Source organism: Gossypium arboreum, chromosome 3 (assembly GCF_025698485.1).
Source record: "Gossypium arboreum isolate Shixiya-1 chromosome 3, ASM2569848v2, whole genome shotgun sequence".
Lineage (NCBI taxonomy): Eukaryota > Viridiplantae > Streptophyta > Magnoliopsida > Malvales > Malvaceae > Gossypium > Gossypium arboreum.
The window spans coordinates 100,153,030-100,175,953 of NC_069072.1; the positions used below are offsets into that span (position 1 = coordinate 100,153,030).

Consider the following 22,924-nt stretch of genomic DNA (forward strand, 5'->3'; position numbering starts at 1 on the left):
CCATGGAGACACTTCCAAAAATACCTTATAACCAACTTGAAACTTGATTTCCTTTCGTTTCAAATCCGCATAAGATTTCTGTCTATCTGAAGCAGCTTTCAAACAATCTCGAATCACTTTCACCTTTTCTTCGGTTTCTTTTATTAGATCAACTCCATAAATCTAATTTTCCTTGAGTTCAGTCCAATAAAATGGCGTCCGACATTTACGACCATACAATGCTTCATAAGGTGCCAGCTTCAAACTCTTCTGATAACTATTATTATAAGCAAATTCTACCAACGGTGAGTACCTTTCCCAACTACCTTGAAATTCCAATATGCAACATCTAAGCATGTCTTCAAGAATCTAAATTACTCTCTCTGATTGTCCATCAGTTTGTGGATGAGAGGCAGTGGTGAAATTTAACTTCGTACCTAATGCCTCTTGCAACTTTTGCCAAAACCGTGAAGTAAATCTCAGATCTCTATCCGAAATGATTGACAAAGGTATTCCATGAAGTCTAACAATCTCACAGATATACAATTCAACCAACTTATTAAGAGAATAATCCGTACGTACCGGAATAAAATTAGTCAATTTAGTCAGTCTGTCAACTATTACCCAGATGGCATTTTTCTTCCCCGGAGTTAACGGCAACCCTGATACAAAATCCCTAGTAATTCGATCCCATTTCCATTCAGGAACCATGATAGGCTGGAGTAATCCCGAAGGTACTTGGTGTTCAGCTTTCACTTGTTGACAAACTAAGCACTTTGATACAAACTCGGAAATATCTTTTTTCATTCCACTCCACCAGTACCTTTTCTTCAAGTCATTATACATTTTCGTACTGCCCGGATGAACCGCCAAGCAACCATTACATGCTTCATGCAAAATCTTTTTAATCAACTCATCATTTTTGGGTACACAAATCTGATTTTTAAACATTAAGCAACCATAAGAATCGATTCTAAAATCTGATCCCGTATCAGCTTCACACTGCTTTCTCTTGGCTTGGAAATCTTGATCATTTTTCTGAGCTTCACAAATCTCTTGTAAAAACATCGGTCTTGCTCTTAACTATGCTAGAATCGAACCATCATCTGATACCTTTAACTGAGTGTTCATAGCTTTCAAAGCAAAAAACAACTTTCTGCTCAAAGCATCGGCAACCATATTCGCTTTTCTCGGATGATAGTCAATAACAAGCTCGTAATCTTTCAACAACTCCAACCATCTTCACTGTCTCAAATTCAAGTCTTTCTGTGACATCAAGTACTTAAGACTTTTGTGATTTGTATAGACTCAGCACTTTTCACCATACAGATAATGTCGCCAAATCTTCAAAGCAAACACTATAGCAGCCAATTCCAAATCATGAGTCAGATAATTCCTTTCGTGAGATTTTAACTGTCTCGAAGCATAAGCCACCACTTTTCCTTCTTGCATAAGTACATATCCTAAGTTATTTCGAGAAGCATCACTATACACCACAAATTCTTTACCTGATTCTGGTTGTACCAACACTGGTGCTTCAGTTAATAACTTTTTCAATTCTTCAAAACTCTGTTGACATTCTTCCATCCATCAAAATTTAACATCCTTTCGGAGTAGTCTAGTCATAGGAGCAGCAATTATAGAAAATCCATTTACAAACCTCCGATAATACCTAGCTAGCCCCAAGAAACTTCTAACCTTGATTACATTTTTCGGTGGTTTCCAATCAACAATGGCTAAAATTTTACTAGTACCAACCCGTATACCATCATCTGAAGCAATATCACCTAAAAATCCAACTTCCCGAAGCCAAACTTCACTTTTACTGAACTTAGCATACAACTGCTTATCTCTCAAAGTTTGCAAAACTATCCTCAAGTGCTCAGCATGCTCAGTCTCATCTTTTGAATAAATTAAGATGTCATCTATAAACACCACAACAAATTTGTCCAAGTATGGCCGAAATATGCGATTCATTAAATCCATAAACACAGCAGGAGAATTTGTCAACCCGAATGGCATAACTAAAAATTCATAGTGACCGTATCTTGTTCTGAAAGCAGTTTTAGGCACATCCGACTCTTTTACTCACAGCTAGTAGTACCTAGATCTCAAGTCAATCTTTGAAAACCATGTCGCTCCTTTTAGCTGATCAAATAAATCATCAATTCTTGGCAACGGATACTTGTTTTTTATTGTCACCTTGTTTAATTGCCGATAGTCAACACACAATCTCATAGAACCATTCTTCTTTTTTGCAAATAACACAGGAGCACCCCAGGGTGAAAAACTCAGTCTCACAAAGCCTTTATCAGTCAACTCTTGCAACTGCGACTTTAATTCTTTCAACTCTGCTGGTGCCATTCTATACGGAGCAATTGAGATCAGAGCTGTTCTCGGTATCAATTCAATACTAAATTCTACTTCCCTGACTGGAGGCAAACCCGGCAATTCTCCTGGAAATACATCCGCAAATTCACACACAACTGGCACTGATTCAACTTTTGTAACACCCCAAACCCGAGACCATCGCCGGTGTCGGACCCGAGGGTTAACAAACCAAGTTCACATGTTTTTGCCCACCAATTTGACATTTCCAGTCAGGCTGGAAAACTGCGTCACTGTCGCCTTAAAAATCATATCTCGAGTTTCAAAACTCGGAAACTGGTTTCGTAAATTTTCCCTGAATTTAGACTCATATATACATCCATGGATTTATTTCTAGGATTTTTGGTCGGGCCAATTGGTACAGTTTATTAGTTAAAGTTACCCAAGTTACAGGGATCGACTGCTCTGACCTTCGCGCGGTATAACTTGAATATCTCTCTGCACAGGGCTTTAATGCTGGTGTCGTTTGTTTCTAATGAAACTAGACTCAAAATGGAATCTGTACATATAAGGTATATCTCCTAATTCTTTTGGATAATTTATAGTGAATTTTTAAAGTTGCGACAGGGAACCCAGAAACCATTCTGGCCCTGTCTCACAATAGCTTTAATATCTCTTAACCTGTAACTCCTATGACCGTTTCGTTTCTTCCATATGAAAATAGACTCATCAAGGTTCATTTACATAGCTTATTCACTATTTGATTCCATTCCTATGAATTATGGTGATTTTTCACATTCACGCCACTGCAGCTGGCAGCATCTGTTTTAAGGTAGGACTTACCTATTTGGTAGTCTCCATGATTCAACTAATCTTGCCATACATAGGTTCATATATGATCATTTTAACCATGCCAATGGCTGATCATATGACCAACATTCCGTTCCAAACCATAGCCACATCATGACCCCAAATATATATACATACAACCCACAATAAGTCTAAGTTCATGCTCCCTTTCGAGCCATTTTCGCATGGCCATACAAACTTACATTACAACGTATTTAACAACCAAGAGGTAGTCCTATACATGCCATCTCAAGTTCAACCAAAATTTATACCAAAATGGAGGCTTGATAGTGTGGATGACTTCGACTTCAACGATCCCAAATCCGATTGCCTCGAGCGAAATCTAGAAAACTAAGAGCCAAAGCAACGGGTAAGCATTTTTATGCTTAGTAAGTCTCAAGGAATATAATGAACTATAATTTACAGCAATACATTCACATAGCCAAATGCATCATTTCATTAATACACATTCTTACTTCATACTTCATCATTGTATAAGTTCGCAAAGCATCAATCAATTCAATAACTGAAATTCATTAGTCGATTGAGCGAATGTTGCTCAAACACGTCGACTTTCCAATGCACATATAACGTACCTTATCCTTTGGGCTGTCCGAGTGTACTAATTAAATTCATTTCAGCAACCAACACTCACCTCCAGCCCAAGATTCTTGAATATAACCGGATATAATCACGTGCACAAATGCCTTGGTCTTAGCCGGATAGAATAACTCGCACGAATGCCTTCAGGCCTTAGCCGGATATAACCACTAGCACAATTGCCTTCGGTCTTAACCGGATATAATTTCAGCATAATTGTCTTGGGCTTAGCCCGGATATCATTCAATTTCTCATGCACACATACATCAATAATCATTGGACATACATATTTCATTTTCGTTACTAAGGCTCAAACACAATTAATATCATTAGCATATTTCGCCGGGACTTAGCCCGGTGGAATTCAAATACTCATACACACATAATCAATAATCATACACATCCATATTTCATCTCACATAATTCAAGTAAGGTCACTTCTTGAGGACTTACCTCGGATGTTGTCGAACGGCTTTTTCGGCTATTCGATCACCTTTTCCTTCCCCTTGTCCAATTGTGGCCCTCTTGGCTCTTGAGCTAATTCAAACAAATTCAATTTATTAAAACCTCATTGTGCTTGCTTATGGCCGAATATGACAAGGATTTTAGATGGTCATATGGCCACTCTTTAGCTTGAATACACAATGGTCATGCACATTTTATACTACATCAAGCAATTCAATACAATTTGTTTGAACATCAAGGAAATGCTAAGGCCTTCAATGGGCTACCCAAGGCGAATATTCATGTACATGTTGAGGTCAAAATTTGCACTTAATACCTCACAAAACAGCATGCAATCTACTAATTAATGCTTGCACATTGTGGCCCAAAACTTATAATATAGCATCAAGCACTTATATGTGTGCTAGGCCGAATTGTGCTTGCAATTTCACAAGCATTCTTCCACATTTTCTTCTTTAAATCAATATATTCATCACTTAGTTCATAACCAAACAAAATGGGCAATCATATATATGCATATATGAGCATGGCGAATTTTCAAAGTGTCCATAGCCATCCAAAACACAAACTTTTAACTAACATGCAAGAAGCATGAATCGTGCTCAAGAATGCATCATGGCCAAGTATGACAATCATGCTCCTTTTCAACTTTAATCATGATAAAACAAAGAGAAAACTCAAAATCTTACTCATGAGTAGAAAATCCATCATTGCATGCATCATCATCAAGCTTCACACTTAGCATGCAATGGCTTTATCACTATAACAACTTTGGCCAAATACCATTTCCATGGCATACCAAAGATTTGAGCCATGGCTAACATGCACATCAAGTTAGCAACCAAAACATGCATGAAACTCCCAACACAACCTCATACATACCTTAATCTTGATGCAAACTTAGCCAAATCTCCTTCTAGATCTCTTCCAAACCAAGCATGAAGCAAAAATCCTCCTTCTTCCTTAGTTTTGGCTCAAAGAAAGGATGAACAAAATTTTTTCTTTCCTTCTCTACAACTCACGGCAATGGGGTATGCCACTCTCTCACACACATTTTTTTTTTCATTCTTTTCTTACCCATGCTTATTTGTTTACTATTTCTCCCTAATGCCCAACAAAACATGTTTCATGACATGTTTGACCCATATTCTTTGTCATGGCGGCCATTACTTGTAGAAAGGGAATTTGACATGCAAGTCCATTATTTTGCATGCATGTTTTAATTAGTCATCACCTATTTCCCTATCGTACTTTCAAAGTTCACTACTAAGTCCTTTCTTATAATTTAGCACCTAATTAATAAAAATCGAGACACGAAATATTTACGCATACCAATTCCACATACAATAAGTACGGAATATAACACTTAATTATTCTTGTGACTCGGTTTCGTGGTCCCGAAACCACTCTCCGACTAGGGTCACATTCGGGGTGTCACAACTCTCCCCCACTCAAGAGATTTTCGTCCCGAAAAGCTTACGGTAAATAGGTTCGGATATCGCTCTCTCATTGAGTTCTCGGTCTCCCAAGTAGCTTCTTCTATCCCGTGCTTGAGCCATAACACTTTCACTAGCGGAACCCGCTTGTTTCATAACTCTTTCACTTCTCGTGATAGGATACGAATTGGTTCTTCCTCATAACTCATATTAGCTTGAATTTCAATTTCGATGGACTAATCACGTGCGATGGATCGGATCTATAACGTCGAAGCATCGAAGCGTGGAAGACATCGTGAACCTTTTGAGTTTAGGGGCAAAATCAAACGATATGCCACCTTGGACCGACTCGCTCGATATCTCATATGGCCCAATGAACCTCGGGCTCAACTTGCCCTTACTACCGAACACGAGTATTTTTTCCAAGGCGATACCTTGAGGAACACTTTATCACCCACGATACTCGATATCCTTACGCTTCATATCCGCGTCGACTTACGACGATCGAAGGCTATCTTCAAACTTTCACGGATTACTTTCACTTTACATTCGGCATCCCTAATCAAATCCACCGAAAATCTTGCTTTCACCAAGCTCGGTCCAAAACAATGGTGTACGGCATTTACGCCGTACAAAGCCTCGTAGGTGCCATCTTAATACTCGATTGAAAGTTTGTTGTTGTAAGCGAATTCAATCAACGGCAAATACCGTTCCCATGAACCACTAAACTCGAGGACGCAACATCTTAACATATCCTCAAGTATCTGAATTACCGCTCGGATTGACCATCGGTTTGGGGTGGAAGGCGGTCTTTGAAATGCAACTTGGTACCCAAAGCTTCTTGCAACTTTTTCCAAAACCGCGAGGTAAATCTCGGATCTCTATCCGACACGATAGAAATAGGCACCCGTGTAATTTCACAATCGAGAAACGTACAATTCCGCTAATTTGTCCATTGAAAAAAATCCGACGACGGGGACAAAGTGGGCCGACTTAGTCAATCGATCTACCACGACCCAAACCGCATCCTTCTTACTTGTCGACAATGGCGGTCCGGATACAAAGTCCATTGTGACTCGATCCCATTTCCACTCGGGTATCGTGATTGGTCAAGTAATCTGAAGGCACCGATGTTCTCGCTTTCACTTGTTGACATATTAAACATCTTGAAACAAAGTCGGAGATGTCTCGCTTCATACCATGCCACCAAAATCGACGTTTCAAATCATTGTACATCTTCGTACTCCCGGGTGGATTGCCATTCGGCTACAATGGGCTTCTTTCGAATTATCGAAATGAGTTCAATTCTTTGGGACACACAGACGACTTTTGAACCTCAAACAATCGTCATCGTCGATTTGAAACTCCGAGTCCTTGTTCGAACACACGCAGCCCGTTTTGCAACCAACTCGTCATCGACTTTACGAGCTTCTCGAATTTGGTGTGTCAATAATGGTTTGGCTTTCATTTCAGCCACTAACACCTTTGTCGGATCGGATAGACAAGTGCACATTCATCGTCAGTAAAGTGAATAACGATTTACGACTCAAGGCATCCGCAACTACATTCGCCTTTCCCGGGTGATAGTCGATGATCACTCATAATCCTTTAATGGCTCGAGCCAACGTCTTTGTCGCAGATTTAAGTCTCGTTGGGTCATCAAATACTTGAGACTTTTGTGATCCGAGTATACATGGCACCTTTCACCGAATAAGTAATGTCGCCAAATCTTTAAGGCGAATACGATGGCGGCCAATTCGAGATCATGAGTCGGATAATTTTTCTCATGTGGCTTTAATTGCCTCGACGACAGGCCACAACTCGACCTTCTTGCATTAATACGCAACCTAACCCAAGTAGAGAGGCGTCGCTATAGATGACAAACTCCTTGCCGGATTCGGGTTGCACTAGAATTGGGGCTTCAGTCAAATAAGTTTTCAGTTGATCGAAGCTTTTTTGGCATTTCTCCGTCCATTCGAACTTAACATCCTTTTGGAGTAAGCCGTCATCGGCGTGGCTATCGTTGAGAAGCCTTTACAAATCGTCGGTAAGTAAGCAAGCCCCAAAAGCTTGAACCTCATTAATATTTCTGAGGCTTCCAATTTAGTATGGCTGAAATTTTATTCGGTCGACTCGAATACCCGATCACGATACCACATGACCCAAGAAGCTTACCTCTCTTAACGAACTCACACTTCTTGAACTTAGCATATAATTGCTTGTCCCGTAAAATTTGCGGCACTAACCGCGGTGTTCAGCATGTTCGGTCTCATTTCTTGAATAGACCAAGATGTCATCAATGAACACGACTACGAATCGATCCAAATATGGTCTAAAGATTCGATTCATTAAATCCATAAATACCGCGAGGGCATTAGTGAGCCCAAGCGGCATCACCAGAACTCATAGTGACCATATCTCGTTCAAGGCGTCTTGGGCACGTCAATCTCGGATTCGCAATTGATAGTAGCCCGATCTCAAATCTATTTTCGAGAACACCGAGGCTCCTTCAGTTGATCGAACAAGTCATCAATACGTGGCAGCGGATATTTGTTCTTTATCGTCGCTTTGTTAAGTCGACGATAGTCGATGCATAGTCGCATGGTTCCATCCTTCTTCTTCACGAACAACACCGCGCACCCCAAGGCGAAAAACTCGGGCGAGCAAAACCTTTATCCACCAATTCTTGCAATCGAGTTTTCAACTCCTTCAATTCCGTTGGTGCCATACGATACGAGCTATCGAAATTGGGGTGGTACCGGTACCAATTCGATGCCAAATTCTATTTCTCGATGTGGTAAACCCGGCAATTCTTTGGGAAAACATCCGGGTATTCACAAACCACGGCGCAGATTCGGGTTTCTTCTCGATTCCTTGTCATCGAGCACGACGCAAGGTACGCCGCACCCTTTTCTTACATATTTACGGGCCAACATCGGCGATATTACGGTGGCAACCCTTTAAGTCCGTGGACTCAACCCGAATTATTTCATTATTCGCGCACCTCAAATCGATAGTCTTGCTCTTGCAATTTACATCCGCATCGTGCATGGTCAACCAATCCAAACCAAGAATAACATCGAACTCATCGAATGGCAAAAGCATTAAGTCCGCCGGAAAACAAGAACCTCGGAACACTAGGGGACTTTTCTTGCACACTTTGTTAACAAGCACGTAATGACCCAAGGGTTTGACACCGAATTACAAACTCAAGAGACTCAATGGGCAAAGTCTTCTTTGGATGCTAAGGTTTCACATATATAAGAATGAGTAGAACCGGGGTCAATCAAAGCAATTACATTTGTATTGAAAAGAGTGAAAGTACGGTAATAACATCCGGAGAGGCAGCATCCTCGGCGTGCGCGTATGGCATAAGTCCTAGCAGAGCACGAGCCTCGGATCGATGGTAGCATCTCTAGATCCTCTCGACCGCCAACGACATTGCCCATATTTCTAGGTGGCCTACCTCGGCGATGGTAGCACCGGGTTTGCACTCGACTTGCATTCTGTTCATGCATCCTCGGGCAATCCTTCATAAAATGGTCGGCCGATCCACACTTATAGCAGGAGCGATCACGAAACCAACAGCTCCCCGAATGCCATTTGCCACAATGTGGACACTCCGTCCTCTCTCGGCGATCATTTCCGCCACCGGCAATCGAGGTGACTCGTGTGGTCACAGGGGTCGATCGCGTCCTCGTCTAGAAAATCCCAAACGCCTCTAGACCGGCTCGCATCATCTCGAAATCTCTTCGATGCTTGTTGAAGAGACTTTCCGAGGACCTCTTCGAATTCTCCAATCCCCACATCAGCTTTTTGTTTCTCCTTTCTAAGCTCTTGACTTTACAAGCTCGCTCAACAAGTACTACGAACTCTCGTATCTCGAGAATGCCAACAAACATCCTTATATCATCATTCAGCCCATCCTCAAGCGTTTGCACATAATAGCCGGACGAAATGCATTCTCGCAGCGTCGGCTAAGCCTCACAAACTTTCGTTCGTAGTCGATAGCGGACATAGAACCTTGCTTAAGATCAAGGAACTCCCTCCGCTTTTGGTCGATGAATCTCGATCGATATACTTTTTTGAACTTCGGTTAGAAAGAATTCCCAAGTCACTTGCTCTCTAGGCACCACGAAGTCGAGTACTCCACCAATAGTAGGCGGACTCGCGTAGCAAGGAGATGGTACACTTTAAGCACTCATCGGGTGTACAGGATAGCTCATCAAGCACCGGATAGTGTTATCTAACCATAATTCAGCTCGCTTCGGCATCATCATCATCCGTAGCCTTAAATTCAGTGGCCCCATGTTTTGAATCCTATCGATTGGGGCTTACGACCTTATTGGGTCGATCAACGGAGGTATTGTAGGTGCGGGGTTGCATTAAATCGGGAATGGAGGTGGTGGAACAGTACCGTGTTGGTTCGAATGTATTGATTAAACCATTCGTTCATCACACTATAAAAGGCTTGCTTAGCCTCGTCATTAGGATTGCTGGCCATAGGTTGAGAGTCCATGGCGCTGTCCCTTGCGCGGAGCAGCGCCACACTCTCCACATCATCAGCTATCGCTTCGGTTGGGATCGGGATCCATTGCTATAAACGAACATGAAGTCAAATTGTCGAATTCATCACACTATCGATTCATCATTTAATGGCATGTATAGCTAGACCCCAAACACATCACGGTAGTCCTAGAATCGACTAAACCGTGGCTCGATACCAATAAAATTGTAACACCCCAAACCCGAGACCATCGCCGGTGTCGGACCCAGGGTTAACAAACCAAGTTCACATGTTTTTGCCCACCAATTTGACATTTCCAGTCAGGCTGGAAAACTGCGTCACTGTCGCCTTAAAATCATATCTCGAGTTTCAAAACTCGGAAACTGGTTTCGTAAATTTTCCTGAATTTAGACTCATATATACATCCATGGATTTATTTCTAGGATTTTGGTCGGGCCAATTGGTACAGTTTATTAGTTAAAGTTACCCAAGTTACAGGGATCGACTGCTCTGACCTTCGCGCGGTATAACTTGAATATCTCTCTGCACAGGGCTTTAATGCTGGTGTCGTTTGTTTCTAATGAAACTAGACTCAAAATGGAATCTGTACATATAAGGTATATCTCCTAATTCTTTTGGATAATTTATAGTGAATTTTTAAAGTTGCGACAGGGAACCCAGAAACCATTCTGGCCCTGTCTCACAATAGCTTTAATATCTCTTAACCTGTAACTCCTATGACCGTTTCGTTTCTTCCATATGAAAATAGACTCATCAAGGTTCATTTACATAGCTTATTCACTATTTGATTCCATTCCTATGAATTATGGTGATTTTTCACATTCACGCCACTGCAGCTGGCAGCATCTGTTTTTAAGGTAGGACTTACCTATTTGGTAGTCTCCATGATTCAACTAATCTTGCCATACATAGGTTCATATATGATCATTTTAACCATGCCAATGGCTGATCATATGACCAACATTCCCGTTTCCAAACCATAGCCACATCATGACCCCAAATATATATACATACAACCCACAATAAGTCTAAGTTCATGCTCCCCTTTTCGAGCCATTTTCGCATGGCCATACAAACTTACATTACAACGTATTTAACAACCAAGAGGTAGTCCTATACATGCCATCTCAAGTTCAACCAAAAATTTATACCAAAATGGAGGCTTGATAGTGTGGATGACTTCGACTTCAACGATCCCAAATCCGATTGCCTCGGCGAAATCTAGAAAACTAAGAGCCAAAGCAGCGGGTAAGCATTTTTATGCTTAGTAAGTCTCAAGGAATATAATGAACTATAATTTACAGCAATACATTCACATAGCCAAATGCATCATTTCATTAATACACATTCTTACTTCATACTTCATCATTGTATAAGTTCGCAAAGCATCAATCAATTCAATAACTGAAATTCATTAGTCGATTGAGCGAATGTTGCTCAAACACGTCGACTTTCCAATGCACATATAACGTACCTTATCCTTTGGGCTGTCCGAGTGTACTAATTAAATTCATTTCAGCAACCAACACTCACCTCCAGCCCAAGATTCTTGAATATAACCGGATATAATCACGTGCACAAATGCCTTGGTCTTAGCCGGATAGAATAACTTCATACGAATGCCTTCGGGCCTTAGCCGGATATAACCACTAGCACAATTGCCTTGGTCTTAACCGGATATAATTTCCAACATAATTGTCTTGGGCTTAGCCCGATATCATTCAATTTCTCATGCACACATACATCAATAATCATTGGACATACATATTTCATTTTCGTTACTAAGGCTCAAACACAATTAATATCATTAGCATATTCGCCTTGGGACTTAGCCGGGTGGAATTCAAATACTCATACACATAATCAATAATCATACACATCCATATTTCATCTCACATAATTCAAGTAAGGTCACTTCTTGAGGACTTACCTCGGATGTTGTCGAACGGCTTTTTCGGCTATTCGATCACCTTTTCCTTCCCTTGTCCAATTGTGGCCCTCTTGGCTCTTGAGCTAATTCAAACAAATTCAATTTATTAAAACCTCATTGTGCTTGCTTATGGCGAATATGACAAGGATTTTAGATGGTCATATGGCCACTCTTTAGCTTGAATACACAATGGTCATGCACATTTTATACTACATCAAGCAATTCAATACAATTTGTTTGAACATCAAGGAAATGCTAAGGCCTTCAATGGGCTACCCAAGGCGAATATTCATGTACATGTTGAGGTCAAAATTTGCACTTAATACCTCACAAAAACAGCATGCAATCTACTAATTAATGCTTGCACATTGTGGCCTAAAACTTATAATATAGCATCAAGCACTTATATGTGTGCTAGGCGAATTGTGCTTGCAATTTCACAAGCATTCTTCCACATTTTCTTCTTTAAATCAATATATTCATCACTTAGTTCATAACCAAACAAAATGGGCAATCATATATATGCATATATGAGCATGGCGAATTTTCAAAGTGTCCATAGCCATCCAAAACACAAACTTTTAACTAACATGCAAGAAGCATGAATCGTGCTCAAGAATGCATCATGGCCAAGTATGACAATCATGCTCCTTTTCAACTTTAATCATGATAAAACAAAGAGAAAACTCAAAATCTTACTCATGAGTAGAAAATCCATCATTGCATGCATCATCATCAAGCTTCACACTTAGCATGCAATGGCTTTATCACTATAACAACTTTGGCCAAATACCATTTCCATGGCATACCAAAGATTTGAGCCATGGCTAACATGCACATCAAGTTAGCAACCAAAACATGCATGAAACTCCCAACACAACCTCATACATACCTTAATCTTGATGCAAACTTAGCCAAATCTCCTTCTAGATCTCTTCCAAACCAAGCATGAAGCAAAAATCCTCCTTCTTCCTTAGTTTTGGCTCAAAGAAAGGATGAACAAAATTTTTTTCTTTCCTTCTCTACAACTCACGGCAATGGGGTATGCCACTCTCTCACACACATTTTTTTTTTCATTCTTTTCTTACCCATGCTTATTTGTTTACTATTTCTCCCTAATGCCCAACAAAACATGTTTCATGACATGTTTGACCCATATTTCTTTGTCATGGCCGGCCATTACTTGTAGAAAGGGGGAATTTGACATGCAAGTCCATTATTTTGCATGCATGTTTTAATTAGTCATCACCTATTTCCCTATCGTACTTTCAAAGTTCACTACTAAGTCCTTTCTTATAATTTAGCACCTAATTAATAAAAATCGAGACACGAAATATTTACGCATACCAATTCCACATACAATAAGTACGGAATATAACACTTAATTATTCTTGTGACTCGGTTTCGTGGTCCCGAAACCACTCTCCGACTAGGGTCACATTCGGGGTGTCACAACTTTCTTTTCAATTTCTTTTGTATTAATTACATACACTAAATAAGCTTCATAACCCTTTCTCAAATATCTCTGAGCCGACATCGAAGAAATCATACTAGATAATGCCTCTAATTTGTCTGGTTCAACCCGCAGAATTTCACCACTTTCACACTTTAATTCTATAACCTTTTCTTTGCAATTTACTGCAATGTCAACCAATCCATACCCAAAATAACATCAAATTCATCAAATGACAACAACATCAAGTTGGCTGGAAAGTAATGACCCTGAATCATTAAAGGGCATTACTTGCATACTTTATCAACTATCACACATTTTTCTAACGGATTCGACACTCTAATCATAAATTTTATGTTCTCAACAGGTATATTCAACTATCACACATTTGTCTAACGGATTCGACACTCTAATCATAAATTTTGTGTTCTCAACAGGTATATTCATACTAGACACCAATTTCATACACACATATGAATGAGTAGAACCGGGATCTATCAAAGCAATAACATTAACATCATAAAGAGAAAGTATACTAGTAATCACGTTAGGCAATGAAGCATCTTCACGTGCCTTTATAACATAAGTTCTAGCTGGAGCCCTTACTTCAGATTTAGCTGCTGAATCTCTGGTTACATTCTTGCTGCTTGCTTCATTTCCAGCTTTTCTCGAATATCTTCCCCTCGACTTTGCACCACTAGCTTTTACACTCAGGAATTTTTCTTTCTCGACTCTCTCTGGGCAGTCTCTAATAAAATGATCCGGAGAACCACACCGAAAACATTCATTCGCTCTACATGGCCCAAAATGATTTCTACCACACCGCTGGCACTCGAGCTCTCTACATGGCCCAAAATGATTTCTACCACACCGCTGGCACTCGAGCTTAACAAAGCTCGTATTTCCCACACTAGCCGTAGAAGTAGTCTGAGATTTAGGACCCACATTTTGCTTCTTAAAATTTCCATATGATTTTCCAGCCGAAACCTGTGAACGAGGATTCATATTTCTAGATTTTCTGGATTGCTGTAAGAATGAACTGCTCATTTGTCTTTTCTTCCAATTTCTAGTCTCCGCCTCTGCTTTTTTCTTCTCTTTAAGCAGTTCTTCAGCCTTGCAAGCTCGATCAACCAGTACTACCATTTTTTTTAATTCAAGAATCCTAACAAATACTTTGATGTCTTCATTGAGTCCGTCTTCAAATCGTCTGCACATTTTAGCCTCTGTAGGAATATATTCTCTAGCATAGTTACTCAACCTGACGAACTCCCTTTCGTATTCAATAACTGTCACGTTTCCCTGCTTCAATTCAAGAAACTCTTTACGCTTTTGATCAACAAATCTTTCACTGATGAATTTCTTCCGAAATTCTTCTTGAAAGAGCTCCCAAGTTACTTTCTCTTTCGGTATTACTGAAGTCAATGTCTTCCACCAATGATAAGCTGAATCCCTCAACAATGATATAGCACATTTCAAGCATTCCTCAGGTGTACAAGACAATTCATCAAATACCCGAATAGAATTCTCAAGCCAAAACTCTGATTTCTCGGCATCATCATCAATATTTGCCTTGAATTCTTCAGCCCCTTGCTTACAGATTCTATCAACTAGAGTTCTGTGAAATTTCATCAGATCTACGCCTTGAGACATCAGGGGTACAGGTTGAGGAATCGGGGAAGGTGGGGGAGGTTGTGCATTCGGGTTCATACGAACGAACTCAGTATACCAGGCATTCATCATCTGGAGAAAGGCTTCCTGAGCCTTTTCTCCTCCTCCTTGACCAACAGTAGGAGGTGGATTTTCAGTTGGCACCGCCCTTGATCGAGCTAGTGCATTACTCTCTACATCATCACCATAATCGGATCGGGATCCATTTACCATAAAAAAATCATTTAAAAGGTCAGAAGTCGTCACACTATCACAATATATATATGGCATGTATAGCAAAACTAGTACATACAACACATTAGTCCGAGAATCGACTACACCTACTCTGATACCACCAAATGTAATGCCCCGTACCCGAGACCATCGCCGGAGTCGAATACGAGGTGTTAACGGACTTAATTCATTACTTATACAGCTCAAACAATTTATTTTTAAAACTTCCAAACAATTTGGCAATCTGCGTTATAGTCGTTTAAAAATTCATATCTTGAGTTCCGAAACTTGAAATCAAATTCCATAATTTTTTCCTGAAACTAGACTCATATATATATCTACTAATTTTTTCTAGAATTTTTTGGTTGGGCCAATTAGTACATTTTATTAGTTAAATTCTCCCCTATTTTAGGGTTTGACTTCTCTGACCTCTATGTATTACGAATCAGATTTCTCTCTCCACATAATTTCAATGTTTATATCGTTTGTTTCTTATAAAACTAGACTCAATAAGGAATCTGTACATATAAATAATGACTTCTAATTATTTCTTTAAAATTTATGGTAAATTCTTAAAGTCAGAACAGAGGATCCAAAAATCACTCTGCCCTGTTTCACAAAAATTCAAATATCTCATAAAATATAATTCATATACCTATTTTGTTAAATCCATATGAAAATGGACTCATTAGCTTCGATTCCTTAACTTATTCATAATTTAATTAAATTTCTACTATTTTTAGTGATTTTTCAAATTCATATCATTGCTACAGCAATATTCTATTTTATAACAAATTTCACTTTACTATAGATTTCCATGGACTAAATAGCATTTTAAACATACATGGCATCAAATATGATTTAGATTGGCCATTCCAATGGCTAATCATTCACAAACCCTTTTCTTACCAAACCATAACCATGTCATAAAATCATTTACACAAAGTGAGTATTTTGCCATACATGCCACATTCAAAATACACAAGCCATTTTACCAATTTAGGCCTTCAGATAGTGTGAACGAGTCTTCGACCTATCCCGATTCTCAAGTCGGCTTGTCAACAACTACAATGAATGAAAAGGAAGGGGTAAGCATAATTGCTTAGTAAGTTCACATGCAAATAACAAGTAACATAATCATGCAATTCCACATATAACATCATTTGCATAAACAACATCAAGACATTCGTGTTTCATTTGCATTTAATATCTTTCTACGATTTCATCATACCAAGTTCTCAACCCGAGGATTTAAGCACATACCTGTCAAATTTTCTTATTCACAACACTTACCAATATATCACCTTCGTTTTAGGCATTCTTCTCATTCACTTAAGATTCACCCGTTGAACACATCAAAATAGAATTTGAATACGCGGATTTCATGAACGTAAGTGCCATACCCGCAGCTAGACAAACTCAATAGCCTGTGGAACTTATGTAGCCAAGCTACCATGTAACCCGTCCATAAGTGAACTCGGACTCAACTCAATAAGTTCGGATGCCTAGTTACATCTCACGAACTCGGACTCAACTCAACGAGTTCGGAACTCAAATATCCTAGTGACGTGTCACTTGTATTCTAATCTATTCCCAAGGTTCAAACGAGTTTTTTCCTCAATTACACATCTTTCCCGTATTCCACGGAATATCAAAATCGATACTTCAGTGATAGTTCATACTTATCAAGTAATTCATAAATTACATATCATTCAACAATAACCACAAAACATAACATTTCATGATAATAATAAGCATCATATCATATAAACAACATTAAATTGCTTAAAATGACAATTATATTACTACATTTACACACGAACTTACCTCGATACAAAATATTAGCAATCGAGCCTATTCTTCGTAAACTTTATTTTTTCATCGACCGCGACTTGAATCTCGTTTCTTTTGATCTATAATGCCAAATTAATCTTATTTAATACATACATTCATCAAAACAGTCTTTAATACTAATTTTGGAAAAATTACATTTTTGCCCCTAAACTTTTGCATAATTACACTTTTGCCCCTAGGCTCGGGAATTAAACTTCAGCCCTTATTCTTACGTTTTATGACATGCTTATCATTTTTCCCTTCTATAGCAACATCAAATTCACACTCTAACATGCACTTATGCCTATTAGGTATTTTTACCGATTAAGCCCTTTTACTAGTTTTCACTTAAAACCAAGTAGTACAAGTTGTCTAACATAATTTAAAACCTCATTCTATCATAAAACACCAAAATACACAAATTTCACCTATGGGTATTTTTCCAAATATGAACCCTAGGTTGAATAATTGCTAGCATAAGCTTAATGAGTTATCGGGATTCCAAAAAAATGTAAAGAACATTAAAAACGGGGCTTGGAATCACTTACTATGGAGCTTGGAAGCTTGAAACAAACCCTAGCTATGGAGAACCCTTGAAATTTCGGCCTAATGAAGAAGATGGACAAAAATTGGCTTTTAATTTTGTTTTTAATTCATTTTAATAACTAAATGACCAAAATGTCCTTCCTACTAAACTTTCAAAAAAATTCCATCCATGTCCAATTTTTGTCCATAGACTTAGAAATTGGTCAAATTTCTATTTAAGACCTCCTCATTAATATTCCAAAGCAATTTCATACTAAAAAGTCCTAGAATGAAAGTTTTGCAAATTATTCGATTTAGTCCCTAATTTCAATTTAAGCACTTTAGGCATAGGATTTCATCACGAAATTTTCAAACAATCATGCAATCATATCATAAACATAAAAATAATTATAAAATAGTTATTTCTACTTCGGATTTGTGGTCACGAAACCACTATTCCGTTTAGGCCCTAATTCGGGATATTACAATTGAAGCACATCAAAACATACCATTTATGAACACAAGCATATACCAAATTCATTCATAATCTCATCCATAACCAAGCCATATCACATGGTTAAATATATGCATCACAAAACATAAGCAAATCCTCTAGCCTATACTTGCCATACTACAATATATGCATTTTCAAAAGGTACCAAAATAGAGTTCGATAGTGTGGTAATGATCCTTGATGATTCCCAAGCTTCCGATAGCTACAATATCTATAAAACAAAGCAAACACACACAAATTTAGCTTTCAAAAGCTTAGTATGCTATACACAAATAAACTTAATAAATAACATCAATTCATTCATATAATTTAAGGCAAAACACATTCGCTTAGCCATATATCTCTTATATTTCATTTGAACATAATTCACATATACATATTGTAACATCTCGATTTTGAGCCTAGTCGGAACAATGGTTTCGGGACCAAAAATTCGACGAATAAAATTTTATTTTTATTATATTTTATGGTCTACGATTTCACGGAATAATTTTGTGAAAATTTCGTTCGAAAATTTTGATGTTTGGGCACTCAATTTAGTCAAAAGGACTAAATTGTAAAAGGTTGCAAAATGTGTGTTCTAGTTCACAAAGGTACTAAGTACTTGTGAGTAATGGGTTTTTAAGTTGGAGATCCTTAAATGGTAAGTAGCCTATTTTATAATTAGTGGACAAAAATGGACATGGCATGGTATGTTTTTATTTATTTTTATTAAGGGTATTTTAGTAATTTGGCAAATAAAGCCAAAATAACTAAGAAAAAGATGTCATCTTCTTCATTTTTCTCATGCCATAACCGTATATAGAGATGGAAGACATGGCTAGGGTTTGTAAAACTTCCAAGCCTGATTGTAAGTCCATCTTTGCCCTATTTTTAATGTTCTTTGCATTTTTGAAATCCTCGTAGCTTGATTTACCCATTTCTACCATTAATTTGAGCTAGGGTTCATGTTTAAAAATTTACCCATATGTGACATGCATGCATTTTGATGTCTAATGGTAGAAAATGAGTGTTGGGTGTTAGATAAACAACTTTTGCTAAGCGATTTTACGTGAAAACGAGTAAAACAACATAATCGATAAAAATACCTAATGTTCATAAGTACATGTTAGAGTGAGAATTTGATGTTGTTATAGAAGGGAAAAATGATCCACATGTCATAAAAGATAAGGAAATAAGATAAGTTTAATTTCCGAACTTTGGGGCAAAAGTGAAAATATTCAAAAGTTTAGGGGTAAAAATGAAAATTTGAAAAACTATGATTTATGGACCCATTTGAATAATGTGAGTAATAAATGAGCTATATTTGTAATTTTAGATCAAGGAAATCGAGATTCGGGCTAAAACCGAGAAAATAACAAGTAGTGGACTTAAATGGTAAAAATTACCATTTTCGTATACGAGGTAAGTTCATATGATTTTTAATAATGGAATGTGTATTTTAATGTTATTGCTTTGATAGTATATGAGATGTAAGTTTATATGTAAATAATATATTGTTTTATTATGTTATAATATTTTATTTTGTGACATGTGATATAAGTTTCAGTATTGTTCAATTAATGGACACAAACGGTGATTTGTGGTTGATGAATTGATATTAAATGAGGAAATCTCAGTTGAACCTTCAGAATGGAAAAAATTTGGTGCTAAGTGGATATACCACGATTACACATATTGATACATGTAACGTGGTGCTAAGTGGATATGCCACGGTTACATATATCGATTCATTAACGTGGTGCTAAGTGGATATACCATGGTTAAACATGTAACGTGGTGCTAAGTGGATATGCCACGGTTATACATGTTAATTTGAAAAGTGGCGCTAAGTGAATATGCCACAATTACATGTTAGCCCAATAGTGTGGTGCTATGTGCATATACCACTAAGTTGGGCATTAATTATGGAAGGTGGAGCTATGTGCTAAAACCATCGGATATTGTTACTTTCCGATGTGTTCACCGGGAGAAACAAGTTTGCTAAATGAAATTTAACGTGAAAAAAAAAGTGAAATAATACTGGAATATGAATATATGAGTTTTGAATTATGAGTTAGATATGTGATTGAATTTTTGATAAGATGAATATGGATAAGTATTATCTTGAAAGTTGATAATAAGAAATTTTAGTGAAGGAATGAAATTTGGGATAAATAGTCTAAAACAGCGGAGCGGAGTGACTTTGAAAAATCACCAAAAATGGTAGAAGTTGAAAAAGAAGTGAAATGAGATATGGAATTGAAGCTTATTGAATCTATTTTCGTATAAAATAAATAGAGGAAACAAAGGAAATTTTTATTTTTAGATATTTATATTTTTGTAAGACTAGTTCAAACTGATTTCGTGATCCCCTATTTTGAATTGTAAAAATCATTAAAATTTTTAAAAAATATTTAAGGAACATAATTTATATTGTTGGATTCCTTATTGAATTTATTTTCATAAGAAACAACGAGAACCTCATTTGAATTTGGTAGCAAATGATAATTAAATTTTAGTTAAGAGTGGTCAGAGCTGCTGAACTGCAAAACAGGGGAGACTTCAATAAATAAACTGTATTAATTGGCCCAACCAAAAACTGCAAAACAGGGGAGACCTCGGCAACGATGCCAAAAACTTGATCGTGTTATTTCGTGATAGGGTTTATGTAACACCCCGTACCCGAGACCGTTGCCGGAGTCGAACACGAGGTGTTAACGGACTTAATTCATTAATTAAACAGCTCATACAATTCATTTTAAAATTTCCAGACAAGCTGGCTAACTGCATCACAGTCGCTTTAAAAATCATATCTCGAGTTACGAAACTCGAAATCCAATTCCGTAAATTTTTCCTGAAACTAGACTCATATATATATCTACTAATTTTTTTCTAGAATTTTTGGTTGGGCCAATTAGTACAGTTTATTAGTTAAAGTCTCCCCTGTTTCAGGGTTCAACTACTCTGACCTCTGTGTATTACGAATCAGATATCTCCCTGTACAGAGCTTCAATGACTATGCCGTTTGTCTCTAATAAAACTAGACTCAATAAGGAATCTGTACATATAAACCATGACTTCTAATTATCTTTTTAAAATTTATGGTGAATTTCCAAAGTCAGAACATGGGATCCACAAAATCGCTCTGGCCCTGTTTCACAAAAATTTAAACATCTCATAAAATATAGCTCATATACCTGTTTCGCTTATTCCATATGAAAATAGACTCATCAAGCTTCGATTCCATAACTTATTCATTATTTAATTCCATTTCTACTATTTTTAGTGATTTTTAAAACTCACGTCACTGCTGCTGTCTGAATCTATTTTATGGTAAATTTTACCTATTTCATGGTTTCCATGGATTAGCTAGCAATTTGACATACATAATACCAAATATGATCATGATTAGCCATTCCAATGGCTAATCATTACCAAGCATTTCTATTTCCATACCACTCAATAACCATATCATAAGACCATATATACAAAATGATTATAATGCTATACATGCCATACTCAAAATATACAAGCCATTATGCCAAGATAAGATGGTATACGGATAGTGTGAGCGTGCCTCCGACCGTTTCCGATTTCCGAGCTGGCTTGTCAACACTACAAGGAATGAAAAGGAGGGAGTAAGCATAAATGCTTAGTAAGCTCACATGCAAATAGCAAGTAACATAACCATATAAGCAAACATAAAACATCATTTGCATAATCATCACCAAGACATTCATATCACCTTTTCATTTATCATCTTACCATATTGTTGTTATATCGAGTTTTCAACCCGAGGGTTAAGTACATACCTGTTCAAATTATCCATTTCACAACACTTACCAATACGTCCCTTTCATCTTGAGTATTCCTCCATTTGAGTAGAACTTTACCCGTTGAACACATCGAATATAATTGGATACATGGAAAGTTTGCACATAAGTGCCACATATGTAGCCAAGCTACCATGTAACCCGCCCATAAGTGAACTCGGACTCAACTCAACGAGCTCGGTGTTCGCATCCATAAGTGAACTTGGACTCAACTCAACGAGTTCGGATGCCTAGTTACATCTCACGAACTCGGACTCAACTCAACGAGTTCGGACGCTCGCATCCATAAGTGAACTCGGACTCAACTCAATGAGTTCGGATGCCCAAATATCCCAGTGACATGTCACTTGTATCCTAATCCATTCCTAAGGTTCAACGGGACCTTTTTCCCAATCATGTGTCTCAACCATCTTCTACGGAATGCCGATACCGATACTCGGTAGTATTTCACATTTTCCAAGTATATCACATAATTTGACATATTATCAAACAATTATCACAAGTATAATATTTCATAATAATTATCATATCATTTAAAGAAACATTAAAACATTTAAAATAATAACTATGTTACCAACATTTACATATGAACTTACCTCGTATGCGAAAATGGCTAGTTTTACCATTTCGTCCACAACTTGGTATTTTCCCCATTTTAGCCCGAATTTCAGTTTTCCTTGCTCTATCATTTAAAATATAGTCTAATTAGGACTCACATTATTCAAATTGACCCAAAATCATATTTTGAAAAATTACAATTTTGCCCTAAACTTTTGCATATTTACACT

General features: G+C 37.8%; 1 long non-coding RNA gene across 1 annotated transcript in view; it reads right to left on the reverse strand.

Moving 5' to 3' along the window:
• LOC128290078 (uncharacterized) overlaps positions 1-22,924 on the reverse strand; it is a 61,185-nt gene that overhangs the window by 37,828 nt on the left and 433 nt on the right. The gene's annotated exons all lie outside the window — the stretch shown is intronic.